This window comes from Oncorhynchus gorbuscha, linkage group LG21 (assembly GCF_021184085.1).
Source record: "Oncorhynchus gorbuscha isolate QuinsamMale2020 ecotype Even-year linkage group LG21, OgorEven_v1.0, whole genome shotgun sequence".
NCBI lineage: Eukaryota > Metazoa > Chordata > Actinopteri > Salmoniformes > Salmonidae > Oncorhynchus > Oncorhynchus gorbuscha.
This window is the reverse complement of record NC_060193.1, coordinates 59,479,886-59,485,885: the sequence shown is the minus strand read 5'-3', so window position 1 is coordinate 59,485,885 and position 6,000 is coordinate 59,479,886.

Below are 6,000 nucleotides of genomic sequence, written 5' to 3'. Positions count from 1 at the left end.
CTGTAAAGCGTATGTCAGGGGTCTAATTATGTCCTACACAGCCACTAAGAGACCTGTAAAGCGTATGTCAGGGGTCTAATTATGTCCTACACAGCCACTAAGAGACCTGTAAAACGTATGTCAGGGGTCTAATTATGTCCTACACAGCCACTAAGAGACCTGTAAAACGTATGTCAGGGGTCTAATTATGTCCTACACAGCCACTAAGAGACCTGTAAAACGTATGTCAGGGGTCTAATTATGTCATACACAGCCACTAAGAGACCTGTAAAACGTATGTCAGGGGTCTAATTATGTCCTACACAGCCACTAAGAGACCTGTAAAGCGTATGTCAGGGGTCTAATTATGTCCTACACAGCCACTAAGAGACCTGTAAAACGTATGTCAGGGGTCTAATTATGTCATACACAGCCACTAAGAGACGGAAAAAGCGTGAAAAGCAAAAAACGTTAGATGGTGAATTAGAAACTAAAGAGAAGGACTACATTAAAACTCCCACTCCTGCCCTATTAAAGGAAATATCAGTCCTTAGATCAACGTTGGACTCTCTCCTAACACAGAACGCTGAAAGGCAAAAGCTATATGAACATGGCGATAAGCCAGGAAAGTACTTGGCATACCTAGCTAAAAAGAGAGCTGACTCTCAGTCAATTGCTACTATTACTGATTCTGATGGCAATCATTTATATGAAAATAAATTGATAAATGACTAATTTAAGAAATTTTATGCAAACCTTTACGCCTCAGAACTGCCAAATGATGCACCCAAATTAATGGAGAACTTATTTTCTAAGATTGAGCTCCCTACTATCTCCGAAGAACAGAGGTCCCTCCTTAATGCCCCCATTACCGAGGAAGATATAATGTTCGCAATTAAGAATCTGCAAAATGGTAAGGTCCCAGGATCAGACGGGGTTTGTAGTGAGTTCTATAAAGAGTTCCATGGCCTGATCCTTGAGCCATTGCATATGGTTAACCACTCATTTTCAAATGACCAGCCCCCTCAAACACTGAGAGAAGCCAACATATCACTGATTCTCAAAAAGGTAAATGTCCAGAGTCTTGTTCCTCATACAGACAAATTTCCCTTCTGAATGTGGATAGAAAATTTTATATGATGATCCTCAGGCTGCTGTCCTTACTAATGGGCTAAGGTCAAATAGCTCTATATACAGAGGTACCAGACAGGGCTGTCCTTTGTCCCCTCTCCTCTTTGCACTCGTTATGGAACCACTGGCCGAGGCCATCAAGGTAACGCCTGCGATACAGGGGCTGCTCATTGGTGATGTTCACCATAAAATAAGCTTGTATGCTGATGATGTCCTGATATTCATCTCTAGTCCCGAGACTTCAATTACATCTCTTATTAATATTATTGAATTATTCAGCGAATTCTCAGGTTACAGGACTAACTTAACTAAATCAGAGGCTATGCCACTTGGTAACCTTCACTCTGTACCTAATACTTCTCCCCCGTTCCCTTTTAAATGGTCTCCCTCATGTTTTATGTATCTGGGTATATTTGTAACTCCTAAATTCCAGCAAATGTACAAAGCCAACTTTGTTCCCTTGTTTGATACAATAAGACAGGATCTGGAGCGCTGGAACTCTCTCCCGATTTCTTGGTTGGGTAGAATATCCCTCTTGAAAATGAACATTTTACCTAGACTACTTTACCCAATCCAAATGATCCCAGTATTACTCTCCAATAAGGTAATAACGGATGTAAATGGATGGCTAAGTTCCTTTCCATGGAGTAAACGCAAGCCAAGACTTAAGATGGCAATATTGCAGCTGCCAAGTTCTATGGGTGGCTTGGATCTGCCCAATATCAGGTTCTATCAGTGGTGTGACCACCTATGTTATATTTCTGATTGGATCACAAACGATGACTCCTCTATTTGGTTAGACATTGAGACTTCTCTTTCAAAATACCCCTTACAGGATATTTTCTTTTTCAGAAGTTTCAAGTCTGTAGAAGATCACTGCAATAATCCCATTACACTTAACACACTCAAAGTATGGAGGTCAGTTCAACGCTTCCTGGGAAGGTCCAAACCAACCTCTGCACTTACCCCAATTCTTAACAACCCAGATTTTGGTCCAGGATTGCTGGATGCTGGCTTTAACTTTTGACTTAATAAGGGCATACGCAGACTAAATTACTTATTTGCTGTCATTTGAGCAGATGGTCGAGAAATATCAACTCCCAAAGCAGGACTTTTTCCGCTTCCTACAAGTAAGACATTATATTCTGAAGAGCACCACCTTAAATCGGTAACCCTGTCTGTAAGTCTGTTTTATGATGCTTTAAGGTCCTTTTCTGCTGTTAACACACAGGGTGAAACAAGTGTGGGAGAAAGAATTGTCTGTTACTATTGATGAAGAGATATGGGAGACAATTTGGAGATATGCAAAAACAATATCTATATGTAATCGTACTAGAGCAATCCAATTAAGAATAATACACAGATTGCATATATCCCCAAATCGCAAACATGCTTTTAGCCCAACTTCCTCTGCTCCTCAGTGTCTTAAATGCAAAACTGATACAGGCACCCAAACACATTGCTTATGGACATGTACCAAAATACAAAGATACTGGTCTGGTGTTCTGCAAGAAATTGAAAAGATCCTAGGGGTTGATCTAGAATTGGACCCAGTTTCTTTACTGTTGGGTCTCCATAGTAGGCATGTTACTTCTGTGGGTAAGAGGAGGCTTTACAACATCCTTATCTTAGCAGCGAGGAAAAACATCCTTTTACAGTGGATTAGTGATAAGGTTCCTTCTATTTAAAGGTTGGCATAAGATACTATTTGAATGGGTGCCTCTGGAATATCTGACATGTACATTGCATTCTAAAACAGATCAGTTCTACAAAGTATGGGAACCTTATCTAAATTACCTAGAACCTGAGGTATCAGCTTTTATGCTGCAAAGATTCTCTTAGAATGGTGGTGATCTATGTATTTCAGAAACACACTGTACGTTCCATGTGTGGAACCTAACTTCTTGGTTTAAACTGAGCTATTTTGTTTAATTTCTGTTTGTAAGTTTGTTTAAAATGTATGTATTGAGAGACGCAATGATGGGGATGGGGTGAGAGAAGCGGGAAGAGGAAAATGGTGTACGTATGGTGTACGTATGTATGGGTGTGTGTGTGTGTGTGTGTGTTTGTATATATATATATATATATATGCATAGGTATGTGTAAGTGAGTGCTGTTTTTTTTGCTTTGTCTCTGTTGTTGTATCTCTTAATATGGGTGGAAATTGTGAAATTCCAATAAAAATACTGTCACAAAAAACTGAAGACTGTTATTTTATCAAATCAATTCCCTGTAATTATTATTACGTAATTATTCTAAACATGTAAATGTAATTAATTAGGAAGTCGGGGCACCAAGGAAAATATTCAGATTACAAAGTTATAATTTTCCTAATATAACTGTCAGATATTTTAATATCTGATCAATTAGTCTTCTAATTAATTAATTATTCTTTACCTCACAGTTGTCTCATTCCAAACGTCGTAAATTGTTGGTTATCTGTACTAGAGGTCGACCCATTAATCGAAATGGATGATTAAATAGGGCCGATTTCAAGTTTTCATAACAATCGTAAATCGGTATTTTTGGGAGCTGATTTAAATATATATATATATTTATTTTTTATTTTTTTATTTTAATTTTAATTTTATACCTTTATTTAACTAGGCAAGTCAGTTAAGAACACATTCTTATTTTCAATGACGGCCAAGGAACGGTGGGTTAACTGCCTCATTCAGGGGTAGAACGACAGATTTTCACTTTGTCAGCTAGGGGGATCCAATCTTGCAACCTTACAGTTAACTAGTCGAACGCAATAACAACCTGCCTCTCTCTCCTTGCACTCCACAAGGATGCCTGTTACGCGAATGCAGTAAGCCAAGGTAAGTTGCTAGCTAGCATTAAACTTATCTTATAAAAAACAATCAATCATAATCACTAGTTAACTACACATGGTTGATGATATTACTAGATATTATCTAGTGTGTCCTGCGTTGCATATAATCTGACTGAGCATACAAGCATACAAGTACCTAAGCATCTGACTGAGCGCTGGTAGGCAGAAGCAGGCACGTAAACATTCATTCAAACAGCACTTTCGTGCATTTTGCCAGCAGCTTTTCATTGTGCGTCAAGCATTGCATTTATGACTTCAAGCCTATCAACTCCCGAGATGAGGCTGGTGTAACCGAAGTGAAATGGCTAGCTAGTTAGCGCACGCTAATAGCGTTTCAAACATCACTCGCTCTAAGCCTTCTAGTAGTTGTTCCCCTTGCTCTGCATGGGTAACGCTGCTTCGATGGTGGCTGTTGTCGTTGTGTTGCTGGTTCGAGCACAGGGAGGAGCGAGGTGAGGGACGGAAGCTAGACTGTTACACTGGCAATACTATAGTGCCTACATTTACATTTACATTTAAGTCATTTAGCAGACGCTCTTATCCAGAGCGACTTACAAATTGGTGCATTCACCTTATGACATCCAGTGGAACAACCACTTTACAATAGTGCATCTAAATATTTTAAGGGGGGGGGTGAGAAGGATTACTTTATCCTATCCTAGGTATTCCTTAAAGAGGTGGGGTTTCAGGTGTCTCCGGAAGGTGGTGATTGACTCCGCTGTCCTGGCGTCGTGAGGGAGTTTGTTCCACCATTGGGGAGCCAGAGCAGCGAACAGTTTTGACTGGGCTGAGCGGGAACTGTACTTCCTCAGTGGTAGGGAGGCGAGCAGGCCAGAGGTGGATGAACGCAGTGCCCTTATTTGGGTGTAGGGCCTGATCAGAGCCTGGAGGTACTGAGGTGCCGTTCCCTTCACAGCTCCGTAGGCAAGCACCATGGTCTTGTAGCGGATGCGAGCTTCAACTGGAAGCCAGTGGAGAGAGCGGAGGAGCGGGGTGACGTGAGAGAACTTGGGAAGGTTGAACACTAGACGGGCTGCGGCGTTCTGGATGAGTTGTAGGGGTTTAATGGCACAGGCAGAGAGCCCAGCCAACAGCGAGTTGCAGTAATCCAGATGGGAGATGACAAGTGCCTGGATTAGGACCTGCGCCGCTTCCTGTGTGAGGCAGGGTCGTACTCTGCGGATGTTGTAGAGCATGAACCTACAGGAACGGGCCACTGCCTTGATGTTAGTTGAGAACGACAGGGTGTTGTCCAGGATCACGCCAAGGTTCTTAGCGCTCTGGGAGGAGGACACAATGGAGTTGTCAACCGTGATGGCGAGATCATGGAACGGGCAGTCCTTCCCCGGGAGGAAGAGCAGCTCCGTCTTGCCGAAGTTCAGCTTGAGGTGGTGATCCGTCATCCACACTGATATGTCTGCCAGACATGCAGAGATGCGATTCGCCACCTGGTCATCAGAAGGGGGAAAGGAGAAGATTAATTGTGTGTCGTCTGCATAGCAATGATAGGAGAGACCATGTGAGGTTATGACAGAGCCAAGTGACTTGGTGTATAGCCTATAAGAACATCCAATAGTCAAAGGTTAATGAAACACAATTAGTATAGAGGGAAATAGTCCTATAATTCCTATAATAACTACAACCTAAAACGTCTTACCTGGGAATATTGAAGACACATGTTAAAAGGAACCACCAGCTTTCATATGTTCTCATGTTCTGAGCAAGGAACTGAAACGTTAGCTTTCTTACATAGCACATATTGCACTTTTACTTTCTTCTCCAACACTTTGTTTTTGCATTATTTAAACCAAAGTGAACATGTTTCATTATTTACTTGAGGCTAAATTGATTTTATTGATGTATTATATTAAGTTAAAATAAGTGTTCATTCAGTATTGTTGTGATTGTCATTATTACAAATTTTCAAAAATGTTTAAATCGGTCGATTAATCGGTATCGGCTTTTTTTTTTGGGGGGGGGGGGGTCCTCCAATAATCGGTATCGGCGTTGAAAAACCATAATCGGTCGACCTCTAATCTTTACGAACCCAGTCT